General features: G+C 42.9%; 1 protein-coding gene across 3 annotated transcripts in view; it reads left to right on the top strand.

The window, feature by feature from the left end:
• Positions 1–613: 613 nt before the first annotated feature.
• The window catches only part of LOC126282166 (eye-specific diacylglycerol kinase), a 1,350,273-nt gene continuing 1,331,429 nt past the window's right edge, over positions 614–19,457 (top strand). For 2 of the 3 annotated variants that reach the window (XM_049981690.1, XM_049981689.1), the window contains exon 1: positions 616–891. The gene's annotated coding sequence lies outside the window, so the exon portion shown is untranslated. Of the gene's footprint in view, positions 892–19,457 lie in introns of all 3 variants that reach the window. The other variant, XM_049981691.1, reaches the window with a different exon arrangement.

Raw genomic sequence — 19,457 nt, 5'->3', positions numbered from 1 at the left:
CAAGACATTGTCCATTCCGTTCAGCTGCTCTTCCAGGTGCTTTGCTGCCTGTGACAGAATTACAAAGTCATCGGCGAACCTCAAAGTTTTTATTTCTTCTCCATGGATTTTAATTCCAAATCCGAATTTTCCTTTTGTTTCCTTTTGTGCTTGCTCAATATAACGATTGAATAACATCGGGGAGCCTGCGAAATTAAAAAATTCCCATCGCTTTTTGATGACTCATCGTATTTGTTTTCAACTGTTCCAGTTGTTTCTCTGCCCCAGGGATGCTTATCACTAAGTTCTTCATACGGGACTCTGTGCGATGATCAAAGGACGGTATGTTTGTGTGATTGTCCTGCGTGAGCGATTTCTTAAGCGCGAAATTTAAAACACACCAGATTGGATGGAACCCTGAGACCTCCTTAGCGATGTCACATAGGAAGAGACCGTGAGACATGTCAGTAATATAGGACCGTCCGTAGACGGCCCGCGTCGGCCGCAAGGGTGGCGACGGCGCAGTGCCGTGCGCTGGGAGGGTTCTGGCGACGCCGGGTTGGTGGGGAGAGGAGGGGGAGGGGGGAGGAGGCGCCGGAGGCGGTGGTGGGGGCAGCTCGGCGGCGCCGCGGGTAGTCGGGACCCGCGCGCCGTGCCGGCGACACCTGCGACTGCATCTGCCCCGTCTGTCAGTGGCCGCTGACCGCTGCCCTCGCCGACTCTGCCTCCACCTGCAGCTGCTTGCCGCCTGCCACTGCGTTCTGCTGCCCCCGCCGACATGCGACACCGCTGCCGCCCCCGACAGCCGGCCACGGCCCGGACGCAGGTGCCGCCAGCTCGCCAACTTGTGGAATGTAGCCGCCGCCCGGACTGCAACACGTTCGCCTCGCATGCTCGCCGAACTCGATAAAGGTACAGCCAGACTCACACACCATTCAATACTTGTGTGTTTCACGTGTCATGCAGGCGCCGTGCCCCAGCACAACCCACCGTCTGTCTCGTAATTAGGCTGCAAAAACTATACACCATTGTAACGCACAGGGAGGATATACAGTTTTGAAATACGCATTGCCAATGCCAGTATGTGCTATTTTACACTTTTCCGACCAAGTAAATATCGGTAAATCTCGCTGCTTTTAGGCTTAATGGCGTCGTTGGAACTTCCTAACAGCCCAACTGAGAATCTGCTATTTATCTTCAATAGCGCCCTGATGATCTCATCAGGACTATACTGGAAGATAATATGCAGTTACTCTGAGGAAAAATTGCGAGTTTTTGGCGACACCAAATAAAGTAACGATTGAGGACCTCAGCTGTACTAATATTATTATATTTATGAAATAAAGGCTTTCCTTGCCATGGAGAAGAGTGACTGACGCATTATATAAACTTTTATCTTAGGCGCAATCATATAATATGATAACAGTCGCCATCGTTTACAGGTATACATTAGCCATATTTATGAACTATATACCATTGGCGGACTTTGGTAAACAAAGCGTTCACAACATGGGTTGCCATGTCGAAGTTGACGAATGTATGTGCGTAACCGTTTACGATTTTTATCACGTTCAGCGACTGTCTGTAAAATAAAAGGAAGCGTATATTCATTCAGTTATAAATAAAGCCCCGTTTTCTGCTGCATTTTTGTTTACAAAGGAATATTTATTTAGTTTCTGCGGAAAAACTTTACTCCAAGAAAGATATTATTTTATAGGTGTAATAGCATTTAGTCGCTCTCTAACATAGCAGCATTCAGCAGTGTATAGATTATGACTGCACATTTCAACGTTGAGATTTTATACATCGCATAATTACACGAAAAAGAGTTCCCAAAACATTCTTACTGTATTTCACGTTTTCATTAATGTCACGCCTCAATGATATTTGTATATTTCTGTCACCATTCGCGAGAAATTTGTTCAATTTGAGGAGCCGTTTCTGTGAATGGAAAAAAGTGGCACCCTTATAACGCTCTAATTTTTATTTTGAAAGCAACCGCACAATATGACAAGAATCGTCAACGGAGTTTACCATCTACAGATTCCTTATGTCATAAGCAGCATTTGGTAAACAAAACGTTCACGACATGCGTCGCCATATTGAAGACGTAAGTGCCTAAACGGGTACGACGGTTACAATATGACGATAAAATGAAACTGTGAATATTACGATATCTGTCATTCATAAACAAAAGTCCTTTTTATTCCTGGAATATTGTTTATAAATGAATAACATCATCATTTCAGTAGGAAAAGCCGTCTCCATTGCAGTTATCAATATGTGTATTGGTTCAAAATTATTTATCTGTCATCGAACATAACATACTGCAACATATAGTTTCCTGCTCTACATTTTAAATTAACATTCTGTACACCGCTTGTTTACAAGATCGGATATTTTCAGATAATTCCTGCTCTGTTTCAAGAATTCATATGCTCCATGCCCCAATGAAAATTATAAATTTCTACCTCCATCTGCGAGAAGACCCTTCAATTTGATGTGCTGTTTTTCTGAACATTGTTAAGACGTATTCCTGACTTTTTAAATGTTAGGGAGATTTGTGCAGGTTTGTATTAAATAGCCTGCTGAAACTACGCACTCTTTCGGCGAGTATATTGTTCCAAATCTTCAGCAGATCATGTTGGGCGCTGAAGCTGAAGATCAGTTGTTCGTAAACACATATTTATTTATGTTCTGTAAATAAAGGCTTCTTCTACAAATTATTATATTGACTGTTCTAATTTTATTTAACCACACTCTGTGGCAATGTAACCGCAGCGAACAACGTATGGCTTCTGACTGTACATTTCAACGTTGTGTTTCTTTACACAACTTATTTCCACGACTGAGCGTTCTCGAACAATTCTTACTGTTTTTCAGTGTTCGTAAATGGTATACCCAAATGAAATTTTCATATTTTTGCCTCCAGCCACGAGAAGACTACTGCTTGCCGGAAACTGTTAGAATATTTTAGCGAGGCTGTATTGATTGGTATCACATTATAGTCTCATTGAAACAATATGTTCAGGTGGAGCACTTGCTATGACATCTTCAGATGATGAAGCTGAGTACTGAAATTCAATATTCGCAGTTCCGTCGAAACGTCAAAAACCCTCCAGAACTTACCTTTATTTAAAGTGTGGTCAGACTGCGTTTATCAGTTTCATGCTTTCGTAAGCGATAACCTAGACGCGTACCCTTCCTTTACCTCTTTCTCGTGTACATTAAGTATTGCACCCGGCATAACGTTTCCTCTATGTTTCCGCGATCAGCCAGTGACATCTCTATACCCCTCTCATAATGCACGCGAAGGCTGTCAGATTTGAAACAACAGTTCGCCAACGGCAGCAAAGTGATATTTTTATAATATTTCCACACGCACTAAATACTGATGACGCTCTTGAACATTAAATCCAATACCGTCTGCGAAACTTTGCTGTAATTGCCTTCAAGCACGGCGATAAGTTTCAACAATCTCACAGACTACAGAACATTAAAAGCTAATCATTCTTTCTTCTGCCAATTATGAAAGTAAAATTTTTCGACGTCACAGCACGAAGAAATGCCGGAGGACTTCAGCAAGAACATTATTAATTCGTACGGTGTTATGTAGCCGCATCTAACATAACAACTGCAAACTCTTGTATTTATTTATTCAATTCACCGCCCATCTGGAAGGGATGAGTCCATTGTGGATCTCTGAGTTCTTTTCCCCCAAAGTCTTAGAGAAATTGAATTGCAACAATGGACTTCTCGGCTGATTAAGATACGGCAAAGTAATTGGCAGTAGCGTATAGCTTTTGACTATAAAACCCTTTGTTGAGGTTTTATACACAGATAAAGTTTACTGAAACGAATAGGGTACAAACAATTCATGTTCGTCTTTTTAGCACAGAGCCGCAGCTAACTGTACCGTATTTTCTATTACTATAGTCATTTACTTAAATTAATAAGTTTCTGACTCTATCCAAAAAAGACTGTTCAATTCTGAAATACTACTGCTATGTCAACTGCTAGCCTTTTACGTGAGCTGTACGTTAATGAGACCGTTAGGGTTAATGTTTTAGTTTTGTGTTATCACTTAGCCGCATTTGCGATTTTTTAAATTTATTTCCTTCTATTCCATCTGGGCAGGGCCAGCTGTTGTAAAACTCTTGGTTCATTTTAGCCAAAATTCTAGCAAAATTAGGTGTGCTGCAAATACATTTTCCCGAGTGATGACTACAGTTAAGTAACTGACAGCGGTATGTAGCTATAGCACGTAAAATTCATCGATGCGGTTTCCATACACTGTTATTTTACTGAAACGGGTGTTGTCAAGCACTTCTTCCTTCATTTTATATTTTCGTCTTCAAGCAGACTGTACCATATTGTTGCGCTCCGATAACTAGCCACCGACATTTACAGTTTTCATGTTACCATTCAAGAGAAGACTATTTAACTTTGGAGTGCTGTTTCATTGACAACTGTGTTGCGTTCTTATACGTTTCCGTGGCGTTTGAAGTATTAACGATGCTGTGCGGCTTCGTGTCATATAGTCGCGCCATAACTACGCAACGTTTCTTCGGAACACTTAATTCCCATGTTCAACAGACTCTGTTGGGTGCTGAAATTGAGGACTTTTCGCCTAATAGTGTCGCTGAAAGCGACTGAATGGTTATCATCTTCAGTCGATGTACAGCCTCTGGACACCATCCCGTCGACAGTTCATCCTTCGGTCAACGGTAGAAATTATGGTCAATTAATCCTGCGAAATATTAAGATTTTTTAACGGAAACACGAGAAAGTAACGCCATAACACCTCCGTAATAATAATGCTACTATTTTTCTTCGCTTATACACAAAACGGATTTTTCTTGCTGCAATATTGTCCATAAACGAAGTTTTACATATTTGCTACTTCCACAAATGTCTCATTACTTTTATGGATATAATCCTATTTAGATACCCTCTAACAGAATAATAGCAAGCGAGTATTGACTTGCAGATGAGAAACTGACAGCAACAGATAGGTTCTGGCAAACATTTCAGCTCTGTAATTTTCCATGCCGCAGCAAATGGCACATCGTGTTCCTTTAAGGAATAGCCGAAATTCATACGTTTCTGTCTAAATGTACGAGGAGACTCTTGAAATCAGGAATTCTGCATTGTCGGTACCTAACAGCCGCTTCTCGGGCCTCTTAAAATCTAAATGTTAGTTTCGCTGCCCGAATTTTTGTTATATATTCGGCCGAAGCAATGCAATGCTTCGACAGAGCTCCTGCTTGCTATCTTCGAGAGGTGACATTAAATACTGAAGTTGAGGCTCAATTGTTCTATCTGAACACTGCGTGGTTTCAGTGGGATCATCCGTCGTAACATTCGAGACATTAATTTTAACGATAATGTTGTCAAAGCATGTTTACCAGTTTCATGCTCTTATAATCATCAAGCCCTAGTGAGATATGTACATCTCCGCCTTAATGTACTAGGACACTATTTAGTTTTCAAATAACACATTGCTGATGACACTGTTGTGCTGTTTTGACGGATTATCAACATGGAAAATACCATACGGTTGTGAACATGGCAAATAGGTATTCATGAACTGTATTCGCTGTTTCAAATGCGAACAACAATCAACTGTATAAAGAATGACGACAATGAAAATTTGTGATGGATCGGGACTCGAACCCATATTTCTCGCTTAGTCACCTTAACCGCCTTGGCTTTTCGTACATAACTCACGGCTCGACCTAAACCTTCATAAATCGTCGTTCCTGTGTCACAAGCTGTGCCTGTACACACATTACGTAATTCCCGTAGAGGGGAGGGGGGGGGGGGGTACACTTTTAAAAGTCGCTGCTTGTTATCGGCGGATAAATATGTTATTGCAATCCATCGGTCTTCTTAACTACACAGGCACTGCAGGATGGAATACATATACAGTCAAAATACTGTGGAATCTCCCTACGAAGTAAACGCCACTGAATGTGTCAAATGTTTTTTAGTATGCACTGGCACAAAAACTTCGCACCTCTTCGATGGCAATATCGTCACGTTTCAGAGGTACTGCTAGAATTAGCGCCTGGGAGTCCCGACAATACTGATAATTCTTTGCAAGCATGCCCGTCAGTTCTGAGTTTATAAGGCCTGTTACTCATCCTAAGAGATACCTGCTGAAATTTATACATTTCTCTGTGCACGAGCAGACTGTTTTGAATGCCAAATCTTTTACGAAAGGTTTGTGTTGGTGTAACTTTCAAGGCAAAATGTGCAACGTTGAGGAGGTGGTGTTATATTCGATCGTTTTGCTGAAACTGCAGCTTTATTCATGTATCACGTTCTACTTATATTCAAGCAATACCACAGATGACCAGCGGGAACGCCATACAAATATTACAGAGTTTCAGCGATGCCATATGAATTAATGACCGACAGCTCAGTAATAAGGTACCGTTGTCATAGCGTATTTACCAATCTAATCACGTGTTCGATAAGCGGTTTTCCCAGCAATAAGTTGTGCTCAGTCAGGGAAATTTGTATACTCTGTAAACATGTTCGGTACGACTACACTGTTTGTGAAGTAATGTACTACCAACGTTAAGTGTCCTGTAGTTCAATGTTTTCCTGACGTAGTAAAGGGTGATTAATTCTTTCACGATTTAAAGAAATAATTTGGAGTGTTCTGCAACTGTAGGAATGTGGAATAATGAAGTGTTAGCTCCGGTTGCACAAAATACATAATGGCATTCAGTTTTGGTTCACCTTGTTTCATAGAATCCACGTCCAGTGGACAAACGTCAGAGATATGGAACAAGTGAAAGTGTACATTAACAAAACAAGATAATTCTTAAAAATCTGCTGACAATAAACTATCACTGTACTGCTTATTATTGTTTTACGTTATGGCAGCTATATATAATTTAAGAAATTTGCAGGGAAACCACTAGTCTCAGCAACAAAAATCTACCGCTTCCTCATCCGTATTACATAGTACCGATTATCACATTCTGGTAGCGCCATATTTACAAGAATACAATGGTATTTTAGAAAGGAAGTAGTAACCCTCGTGTACAGCAACGGAAGTATATTTCCAATACATTATAACTTGGACATTCTCACGTGCCATGTAGCGAATAGCAATTTTTTGTACTTGAATCCAGATACTTAGATAATTTGCACAAGGAGGTATGAATTTAATTTTCTTTTGAACTGCTTCGGAATTTCAGTTTCTTGCTTTGTGTTACATGGCGGATAGTTGAATACGTTTGCAGCAGGTAAAGTCTACATAAAAGTTATGTTTGTGTCTTGTGTTGTGGTTATGGAATTCACAGTTCAGCAAGAACAAGGCGTAAATGAACTGACAAGTGAGTATAAGATTTGCAAAATTCTGAAAGAGAGACGTCAGCACACAAACTTCTTACATCTCCCTTTTATAGAATAAGTATACTATTCTTGTCAGGTACATCACTGCAGATGATAATTCGAAGAGGAAGCAGGGACTGAAAATATCTTGTCTGAGGGTCAACACAACGAGAGATACTTCCAAACGTATAAGATGCAGAAACGTGTCTATGTGGTTTTTGTCAAGGTACCCAGCTGCACCCCACGTACAGTATCAGTTATGATTATTACTACATAATCAGTTTCATGTGTGGCATTGCGAAATGGATTTCTGGTACGCCAATTTGGATGTATCCCGAAAAACATAGACTCTGGAGGCACGAAATGCAGAAAATTGTGGATTTATCACATTTTGATGTATTTTTGGGAAATAATTTCTTCAGTTTTTACTTTCTGGAGCCATTTATTCTTAGTCCATGTTTATCATTGAGAGAAACCCAAAATTATTCTCATATAATGAGTCATGGTGGTATTTAAACTTTATTACTACTGTGAAATAAACACAGTGATTTGTAAACCTGAATTATGAATGATACTCGTACATAAATTTTATGAGCAGGTTAACGCTGACAGTCTGGTCCGTGGCGTAATTGTCTTCGTTTTGCTGGAGGGTGAGAGGTTTTGAGTTGACGAAGTTAACGACGGCTTCTACGAAATAAAGGTCGCGGTAACTGACTGTTCCGTAGCGGAATCTGATGTTTACATTTGTACCATATACAATGCGCTTTCCAACTTACTTTTAGTTATAAAAACTAAAACTGCCACGAGAATTAAGAAAGCGTGTGTCAAGTAACAGACAAATTTACAAGTATTTTTGTGTTTACAAGGTACGCGTACGGTAATTAAATTACGATAAATACAAGAGTGTTCCACAACGTAACTTTTACTCACTGTGTCTCGGCATTAATCAACATGTAAAGTGCCTCTTACTAGGAACTATAATTGCTGGCAAATGTAATTACACGTAAATATAACTATAACTACTGTTAACTGTAATCAGAGCTCGTAGTACTTGCCTCTGAAAAGTAACCTTTCATCCTTTGACAAATTTCGATTTGGATCCGCGGCAGCATCAATTCTGCATCCCTGTTATTACTAAACAAATATGTGACAACAGGGCAAATACGTGTGATATTAAAGTTTCGGCCTTACCGTAAAATTTGAACAACAGCGTCATACGAGTGTCACGTGATTATTTCGGTGTGATGTTGGCGACATGCACAGTCTGCTATGCTCACTCCAAAGATATTCCTGCCGGGGGGTTGTTTGACCATAGATAGTCCAAGCTGAGGTTGCAACATTCAGTTGTCACTCGACGATGGGTTGAGAACCCAAATCAGGTTGGTCATCGAATAAATTCATAATATTCGCAGAACGTCACGACAGTGATTCCTTTTCAATATCATCATCATATTCTGTCTAACTCCGAGGAAGAATTCAGTTAATCTTATATAAATACATGTGTCAGATTTTTATTGGTTTCGGAGTTACGAGTGTTAGAATGTAACCCAAACAAGGTGCTAAGGAAATGCAAATGATAAAGTTCAAAGTCGATTTTCATAAATTCCTCCTATGATATCAATGCATCGAATTTTCTTGACAACACTAAGAGTAGCTCTTCTGAAGGCAACGAAATTGAGAATTCGCACGAACAATTCGTCTCTCGTGTTTACTTTTTCTTTGCAGGGTTCACGTTTCAGTCATCCCCACAAGCAAGAATCTAAGCGGGTAAGGTCAGAGGATCTTGGTGGGCCATAAAAGTAAGCATTTATGCTGATCCATTTTGTGGAAAATGTTAGTTTTAGATAGTGTGTCACCTGATGACTAGAAAGTCAAGATGACGGAGTCCTGTAAGACAATGCGGTAACACAACAGGTCTAATCATCTGATTTACAAAATAGCATTCTTGAATTTATATAAATTCAGGTACAGCTTCACAACATAATCTTCAAAACAAAAATGGAAATAGACAAAAGAAATCGTAGCAACTGGAATATTAATACGATACATGTCCGATACATGAAAACTCATCTCTGTAATGATCTATACCTCTAGAAACAATAAAATCGGGACACACGTTATGTGGAATATTTTATTCGAATTGGTATGTACTACCACCTCCTGAGATGGACACAAGTTATGTGGAACATTTTATTCGAATTGGTATGTACTACCACCTCCTCCGTCAAATATCCGTTATACAAGGTGTTAAAAAAGTATTCCATACTTTTACAGGTGATAATATGGACCAGTATGAGACAAAATATTCAGCAAACATGGGCTCTAAAATGCATGCTTTAAGAGCTATGAACGCATGTTCTCTTCGCTACTGTGATACATATCTCTCCCAGTGGAAGCTCTTTGCTGTTACAAATGACCTACAGAAAGTAGTAAACAAACGATACATTTCCCTGTTATTGTTCATGAACACAGCATACACTAAACATCACTTACACTTTCTGTGTAAGTCTAGCACTACGTTAGTTCTAATGGAAACAGTTCGTGTTTTGATAAGTTTGGGAAATCCTTTTACATTGTAATTTTATCTTTGCACTTACCAGGGTAAAGGCGGCCTATTATTCCTCATGAGAAATGGTGGATATGGTCTTCTGTTACGATCTGTCTAGACCATGTCTTCTATGCTGAAAAATATCCAATACGCAGGGCACAAGTTGCACAATAACTCACCCGTCTTTTATAGCAACCATCAAAACACTAACTGATTCGATTGGAAGTAATGTATGTAATGAACACACCCAGATTGCGTGCTTTTCCCATGAATAATAACGATAGAATATACAATACATAATAAGTAAGAATAGCCTACTGCGCATGTTCTCAACATCAAACCAGGCTTGTCACGTGACTTTGGGACGACGCTGCTTGTCTACAATTTGAGGTAATATCGAAACGTATTCGCCTTGTTTCATAGCCGTTTCTGCTTGTTTGAGTTTTAGTAACAACTATGATGCAGTATTGTCGTTGCTACGGATGTAAAGAGACGTCTATGGAAGGACACCAAATATAGAGCTGTAATTGTCCTATTGATATGAACCACTGAAAAATATCGACACGCGGTATTATAGAGAGATTTTATGGCCATGTGTTTCCGATAATACAAGTGCTACGTAAATTTTCTAGTGTGCCAATCAGGGTATACACATCAGTTCTATGTTCATATCCCGATAAAATTTATACATGACAATCTGATTAACCCTTGTGAGTATCTAACGACTTCTGCATGAGGAAGCTTACCTATAGTGTCATTGCAGAACAGATTAGACAATATGGATCAGGCAGTAGAAAAAGTAAAAAAAATATATTATACGCTGACGTTTGTTTTATTACTCCAAAATTCGAACGTTTATGTGCATAGTGTGTGGTTTTACTTTTGTGATAAGATGGCGAAAAACTGTTATGGGTATTTTACTTTTGTATAATAAGCAGAAGGGTAAATGAAGAAAAATTGAAAATAATAGTGGACAAGCAGATGGTGCAAATCTCTTACCTTACTTACCGTAACAATTTCATAATTCCAAATAAGTTGTTTTTTCGTGTCACTTCGGCGCCGTCTATAGTATCATTATAATGTAATTAATTAGAACAGAGGTAACACGACACGTAATAAAATATTGGTGGCTGTTACTACTTATCACGTTACCGAAAACAAGGTAAATAAATTGATATTTGAGCTATGGTACTATGGCAAAAAAAGTATAATACCATTACTCTTCACTCCCTTAAACCAATCTCAATTTCTGATTCTAAGTTGTTAAGATGACAGAAAAACGCTTATACCAAGTTTCTCGGTATTTCCTAAATTAATCTGTCTGCAGCAGCTAAGTAACAACATTAAAAATGCTTTAATGTACGCTGTCCCAAAATCACGTGACCTGAGCTGCAGGAGATGTTGCGGACAGAGTTCTCGTCCTGCGCATCCGAATGCTCGCGCCATTGAAGTTTACAACGCTACGGGAACAACAGAGAAATGTATCCTCATGTGTTCAACAGCGAGCGAGGTGACGCAGTGCTCAGCACACTGGATTCGTAGTCGGAAGGACGACGGCTCGAACCGGCGTCCGGGTAACCTGATTTAGGTTTTCCGTGATTTCCCGAAATCGTTTCAGGCTGATCCCGAGATGGTTCCTTTGAAAGGGCACGGCCGACTTTCTTCCCCATCCTCCTCTAATCCGATGGGACGGATCACCTCGCTGTTTTGTCCCCTCCCCCAAATGAACCAGTCAATCACTTGTTCACTGCATTCTGTAGGTCACTCGTAACAGCAAAAAAACTTTGCCAGAGAAGAGATGTGTTCCACAGTAACGAAGAAGAATAACGCTCATAACTCGTAAGGTATGTATTGTTTTTATGAACGCTTTGTCTTCTTTTGGTCCAGACTACCACGCCACAGAATAAAGAATACTTCTTTTAAACACCCTGTCGTTGTCGTCGTCCTCGTCCTCATCTTCGGCTGCCACTCGATTCCGAATATGCACAACTTCTTCCTGCGTAGAGCGAGCATTTCAAGTCAACTTATGCGTGTGTTTCCAATGACTAAACATGTCGATCCTGGCGTAAAACATACATCCACACAAATCACACTGAGGGGTTGGAGGAGGCCGGCGCTGTAGTTGACGCAACTTCCGTGCTTGTCCCTTGACCTCTTCATGTCAGCAACGTTATCTTTCAAATAAGTTGACCGCGGTGTATATAATGTTCCTCCACAGTAACCGGTCCATACTCTATTGTTCCCATACTTATACAATGAAGAACCAAATAAACTGGTACACATGCCTCATATCGTGTAGGGCCCCCGAGGGCACGCAGAAGTGCCGCAACACGACGTGACATGGACTCGTCTAATGTCTAAGGTAGTGCTGGAGGTAATTGACACGATGAATGCTGCAGGGCTGTCCACAAATCAGTAGGAGAACGACGGAGTGGAGATCACATCTGAACAGTACATTGCCAGGCATACCAGATATGTTCAATAATGTTTACATCTTGGAAGTTTGACAAACTGCCTATTGGTTTCTGTCTCGGGTTCTTCGGCCGACGTTCATCTAATGATTTTTCTGACGTTTCGCCAGCACGAGTGGCTGGCATTGTCAAAGCTTCACCCTCCATTACCGGTGGTGAACTGGAGCCGAGCTCGCGGCCGCAGACTATATGTACCTGGCGCGCCAACGTCCGAGGGCTTCACCGGTGCGGTTCTCCTCTTGCTACCTGCAACGGTCTTTCGCTGCAGTACGGGAAGGCAGGATCCGTTGACCTTAAGGCTTTCCTCTTTCTTGTTCAAACTGTTAGCGTGTTTTTGTATTTCTACAGCTTCTCTGGACAAGCGCGTGTGATAGTGCTTCTCTACATGCAGAACTTCCGTGTCAGCGAATTTTATTACGTGGTCGGTCTCATTCAGTGCGTGCTCTGCCACGGCCGATTTCTCCACCTGCCCCAACCTGCAATGTCGCTTATGCTCTTTGATCCTGGTGTTGATGGATCGTCCAGTCATTCCGACATAAACTTTTCCGCATGTACATAGTACACGGTATATTCCCGACATTGCATGTGGGTCTCATTTCTCCTTCGCCGATCTAAGACACTCTTTGATCTTCCTTGTCGGTTTGAAAATCGTCTTTACGCCATGTTTGCGCAATATACGGCCGATTCTGTCCGTCACTCTTGGAATGTATGGCAGAAAGGCCGTACCCGACATTTCTTTTTCTGGTTCCTTACTTCGCCGAGTGTTAGGCTCTGTTACACTTCTAATATAATTTTTGGAGTAACCATTGCTCCTCAGGACAGTTTCCAGGTGTTGCATTTCTCGTTTGAGGTGTTGAGGCTCACATATTCGTCCTGCTCTCGTTACGAGCGTACTAATCATGCCTCTTTTCTGGTTCGGGTGGTGGTTTGACAGTTTGTGCAGGTATCGGTCCGTGTGTGTCGGTTTTCGATACACGCTGTGTTCCAGGTTTTCGCCGTCCCTTGTGACCAGCACATCTAGAAATGGCAGTTTCTTGTCCTTCTCTACTTGGAAGTTTGGTGACCAACGTAAGCATTGAAACTCAAAAGAGTGTTCCTGGAGCCCCTCTGTAGCAACTCTGGATGTGTGGGGTGTCGTATTGTCGTGCTGGAATTGCCCAAGTCCGCCATAATGCACAATGGACATGAATGTATGCAGGTGTTCAGACAGGATGCTTACGTACGTGTCACCTATCAGAGTCGTATCTGAACTCTGCAAGAAAGGCGCTCTGCATCGCGGTGTAGCTTGCTGTCCAGGTTTCGAGAGGCTGCGTTTTTGCATGAGGTATCGAATATACACTCCTGGAAATGGAAAAAAGAACAAATTGACACCGGTGTGTCAGACCCACCATACTTGCTCCGGACACTGCGAGAGGGCTGTACAAGCAATGATCACACGCACGGCACAGCGGACACACCAGGAACCGCGGTGTTGGCCGTCGAATGGCGCTAGCTGCGCAGCATTTGTGCACCGCCGCCGTCAGTGTCAGCCAGTTTGCCGTGGCATACGGAGCTCCATCGCAGTCTTTAACACTGGTAGCATGCCGCGACAGCGTGGACGTGAACCGTATGTGCAGTTGACGGACTTTGAGCGAGGGCGTATAGTGGGCATGCGGGAGGCCGGGTGGATGTACCGCCGAATTGCTCAACACGTGGAGCGTGAGGTCTCCACAGTACATCGATGTTGTCATTAGTGGTCTGCGGAAGGTGCACGTGCCCGTCGACCTGGGACCGGACCGCAGCGACGCACGGATGCACGCCAAAACCGTAGGATCCTACGCAGTGCCGTAAGGGACCGCACCGCCACTTCCCAGTAATTAGGGACACTGTTGCTCCTGGGGTATCGGCGAGGACCATTCGCAACCGTCTCCATGAAGCTGGGCTACGGTCCCGCACACCGTTAGGCCGTCTTCCGCTCACGCCCCAACATCGTGCAGCCCGCCTACAGTGGTGTCGCGACAGGCGTGAATGGAGGGACGAATGGAGACGTGTCGTCTTCAGCGATGAGAGTCGCTTCTGCCTTGGTGCCAATGATGGTCGTATGCGTGTTTTGCGCCGTGCAGGAGAGCGCCGTAATCAGGACTGCATACGACCGAGGCACACAGGGCCAACACCCGGCATCATGGTGTGGGGAGCGATCTCCTACACTGGCCGTACACCTCTGATAATCGTCGAGGGGACACTGAATAGTGCACGGTACATCCAAACCGTCATCGAACCCATCGTTCTACCATTCCTAGACCGGCAAGGGAACTTGCTGTTCCAACAGGACAATGCACGTCCGCATGTATCCCGTGCCACCCAACGTGCTCTAGAAGGTGTAAGTCAACTACCCTGGCCAGCAAGATCTCCAGATCTGTCCCCCATTGAGCATGTTTGGGACTGGATGAAGCGTCGTCTCACGCGGTCTGCACGTCCAGCACGAACGCTGGTCCAACTGAGGCGCCAGGTGGAAATGGCATGGCAAGCCGTTCGACAGGACTACATCCAGCAGCTCTACGATCGTCTCCATGGGAGAATAGCAGCCTGCATTGCTGCGAAAGGTGGATATACACTGTACTAGTGCCGAAATTGTGCATGCTCTGTTGCCTGTGTCTATGTGCCTGTGGTTCTGTCAGTGTGATCATGTGATGTATCTGACCCCAGGAATGTGTCAATAAAGTTTCCCCTTCCTGGGACAATGAATTCACGGTGTTCTTATTTCAATTTCCAGGAGTGTATTTCTTCCCCCTACTTATACCGGCCGAGGAGATCACGAATGTAAAATTAGAGAGATTCGAGCGTGGGCGGAGGCTTTCCGGCAGTCGTTCTTCCCGCGAACCATACGCGACTGGAACAGGAAAGGGAGGCAATGACAGTGGCACGTAAAGTGCCCTCTGCCACACACCGTTGGGTGGCTTGCGGAGTATAAATGTACATGTGAATGTAGACATATCAGGGGTCCCATATCAGTCTTACTGCCACGCCCCACGCCATTACAGAGCCTTCACCACCTTAAAGAGTCCCCTGCTGACATCTAAAGTCCATGGATTCATGAGGTTGTCTTCACAGCCGTACGCGTCCATCCACTCGATACAATTTCAAACGATAATTTTCCGACAAGGCAACATGTATCCACTTTTCTACAGTCTAGTCTCGGTGCTGACGGGCCCAGGGGATGCGTACAGCCTTGTGTTGTGCTGTCATCAAGGGTACACGAGCTGGACTTTGCTCCGAAATCACATATCGATGATGTTTCGTTGAAAGGTGCGCACGCTGACACTCGTTGACAGCCCATCATTGAAATCTGATGCAATTTCCGGAAAGGCGGCACTTCTGTTGCGTTGAACGATTCTCTTCATTCTTCGTTGGTACCGTTCTTGCAGGATCCTTTTCCGGCCGCAGCGATGTCGAAGATTTGACGTTTTACCGGATTTCTGATCTTCACAGTACACTCTTGAAATGGTCGTACAGGAAAATCCCAACTTCATCGCTTCCTCGGAGATGCCGTGTCCCATAAATCGTGCGCCGACTATAACACGCCGTTCAAACTCACTTAAACCTTGATAATCTGCCATTGTAGCAGCGTTAACCGCTCTAGCCACTGCGCCAGACACTTGTTGTCTTATTTAGGCGCTGCCGACCGCAGCGCCGTATAAATGTAAACGCCGGGTGACTAGGGTAGACCGTTCGCCGGCTGCAAGTCTTTCCATTTGACGCCACTTCGGCGACTTGCACATCGATGGGGATGAAATGATGATGATTAGGGCAACACAAAACCCATTCCCTGAGCGGAGAAAATCTCCAACCCAGCCGGGAATCGAACCCGGGCCCTTAGAATTGGCATTCTGTGGCGCTGACCACTTTTTTTTTAGTCCGTGGTTGATCGTTGTGTTTGGTCGTTGCGGACGTCACACGACACCCGTTCGTTTCTTGTTCCTTCCACTCAGTTTTTTGTTACAGAGGCCAACCAGCTCTCTGACCGAAAATGCTGAGCTACCGTGCCGGCACCACTGAGCTACCGAGAGCAGACGGGGCCGTATTCTGCCTCTTTACACATCTCTGTATTTGAATACCCGTGCCTATACCAGTTTCTTTGGTGCTCCAGTGTACTTATACCAGTAGTTCTCAGGAAGCGTTTCAGCTGTTCCTTAAAGCGCTTAAGAAGGGCTCCGTGAGGTCTATTGTCAGAACAGAGTTTACCATGATGAATTTGGAGGGGAAATCTGGTATCACTCATGTGAACAGGTCATAACCATCTCAGTTGATGCGCGGCAATGGTTCCCTCATTGCTGTCTTGATAAGCTTTCTCGAGAAGCGTGGTATTGATCACATCGTCCTCCAACTTAATATTCAATATGTATCTAACTATAGTTCTAACTATAGTTCATCATGACGACAAACGTTAAATGTTTTATAAGCATACAGGAGTCTGGAGTTGTAACAGCTCTGTACACCATGAGTTTGTCAGGCTGCTTTGAGTTTTTAATCGTGAAGTTTCACCGGCAGTATCGAGAGCAACGCTCGAGACCTTCCGCTGTAACGCTGATATTCTTAAGGCTTTGTTGTATGTTTAAATTAACTGGCGGAACAAGTTATTCCGCTGGCAGCGACCTCAGTTGGCCGTGACCGGCCGTCGGCCCTGGGGGATGCTCGCGCTGCCTTCGGCGCCTCCTTTAAGGATTTTGTGTCGTTGGCGGCGGGCATCCGGACGCAACCAACTGCCGGCGACGTCTGGGCGCGGGGTCGATACGGGGTAATTGCAGCCGAACTGGCTTGTTAGCTGAAATACGATCTGCCTCTTAGGGCGAAAACTCGTGCCGAGTCACTGTGGCGTTTTTCGAGCCTCGTGTTCGTTTCGCAGCGTCGAGAAAGTTTCCCCATACAAAGTGCGCTGCTTGGATTGCTCCTTAGCTCGCTAACTTCATGAATTGTAACAGTTACTCTCTCTTTCTCGTTAGCTACGTTGTGCACGAAACCCAATGGGCAGCTGCCTTCTTCGTCTAAAGCAAGTGTTGTACTTTTAGTTTCGTGGCACACACCCGCTGTCTCAGACGTAACGTACCAACTTATTTTCTCTAAAATGGTGAGTTTGAGTCCTTTTTTTGTATTTCTCTTGGTTTTTGTTTGTTTTTTTTGTTTTTTGTTTGTTTGATCAAGATCTTTCCTCCACAAACTCCTTCGTGATGGATTCGATGGAGAATCTCGCATTATCCACAGCCTTAATGGAAATTGACAGTAACTAGATAAATTTTGCAACTTCAAATGACAAGATGATACGTTTTGGCGTGCTTTGTATCCACTCCCTCTCTCTCTCTCTCTCTCTCTCTCTCTCTCTCTCTCTCTCTCTCTCTCTCTCTCTCTCTCTCTCTCACTCACACACTCTTTCTTTCTTTCTTTCTGTTTTGCACCAACGTCTTAAGTATCAGGGTAGCACTTGCTTGCACCCTAAGTATTTGTTGGATGCTTAGTAATCTCTGTCTTTCCCTACAGTTTTTGCCTTCTAAAGTTCGCCCTAGTACCATGGAAGTTATTCGCTGATGTCTTAACACGTGTCCTTATCAGCCTGTCCTTTCTTGTCAGTGTTTTCCAAATGATGGTTCTTCGTCGATTCTGCGGAGAGCCTCCTCATTCCTCACTTTATCAGTCCACGTAATTTTCAATACTTTTCGGAACCACCACATCTCACATCCTTTGGTTCCCATTTTTTTCGTTTTTCCCGCAATCCACAAGGATACAAGCAAAACAAGTTCATGGCGTTGGCGAGTTGAACAACGTTCAGAGAGTAAAAAGAAGAACTATAAGATTGTAAGTGTTCTGAAAAATACGTTTTTAACATATTCCCGAGGAAAAAAATAACTCTTTCTTGCCCTCCTATTTTTAAAAAAATTTTCCCAACATGAACAGTTAAAATTTATTCTACTTTAACTAGAAATAATCTCTCTGGAAATGACAACAAATGTTTTTTTTTTCGCTTCGTTCTGCCTGTCTCAATTTCCTTTCGTGGCCAGGCGTACTTATCATAAAATGGATCCCATTTACACACTCATATTAATTTCTCGCTCATTCCACGTAGCGTGACTTTCACTATTCACTTAAAATAAGTTTTTACGTTTTCTGTGCCACAAAGAACTTTTTTTGAAGACGTTATAATTTTTCGCTTTGGCTACATTTATTGACAAACACGCGCGATTTCTGTTACCCGAGCAAGATAGTTTTAAGTAGACAGGAAAAGATAAAGCAGATGTCGATACCACATGTACGGTATTTGGTGAACTTTGTCCATCTGAAACTTGGTTAAAGCAGAAATTGACCCAATGTGGAAAAACAAGTGCACGTATGTCAACAAATACAGTCAAAAAGGAAAAAGGAATATTTTTAGTTTAATTCAAAGACTGGCCAGACAAGCATCATTTTCGTGAGAAAGGGCTGATATGTTTTACATCCCGACACTTCTTGATTTTCCCTTTGTCTCTAGTCCTTTTCATAAACTTTTTGCCAGTCACCTGCGCTTTGCGCCTAGTAACATCAGACATATTTTTCGTGGCCGGCCGTTGTAGCCGAGCGGTTCTAGGCGGTTCAGTCCGGAACCGCGCTGCCCCTACGGCCACAGATTCGAATCCTGCCTCGGACATGGACGTGTGTGATGTCCTTAGGTTAGTTAGGTTTAAGTAGTTCTAAGTCTAGGGGACTGATGACCTCAGATGTTAAGTCCCATAGTGCTTAGAGCCATTTGAACCCTTTTTTTCGTGTTATGAATTTTCTTACTAGAGCTTGCCTATTTTGTGACTGAGCACACTCACGATATATGTTTGCTGTAAAATGGTGAATTATGCGTGTGAAATGAAGAGTCTTACGCAGAACGAATATTGTTAATCATGCTGCAAAAGATGGATACAATTCGGGATGGTATTTAGGCAAGTCCGTAAACAGATATTCGTTACTAATCGGATTTTATCTTCGTTTTTATATCAAAAATAACTTTAGCTGAACAGTTTTAACGTTTTACCCTTGCAAGACGCGTATCTCAACGTTTATTATGAAACAAAATTTTCTTTTTCTCATTGCTCCTTCCTACTCGAGCAAATAAC

This window comes from Schistocerca gregaria, chromosome 7, assembly GCF_023897955.1.
Source record: "Schistocerca gregaria isolate iqSchGreg1 chromosome 7, iqSchGreg1.2, whole genome shotgun sequence".
Classification (NCBI taxonomy): Eukaryota; Metazoa; Arthropoda; class Insecta; order Orthoptera; family Acrididae; genus Schistocerca; species Schistocerca gregaria.
Note: the sequence above shows the minus strand (reverse complement) of the source record. Positions and strands in the feature narration are given on the sequence as shown.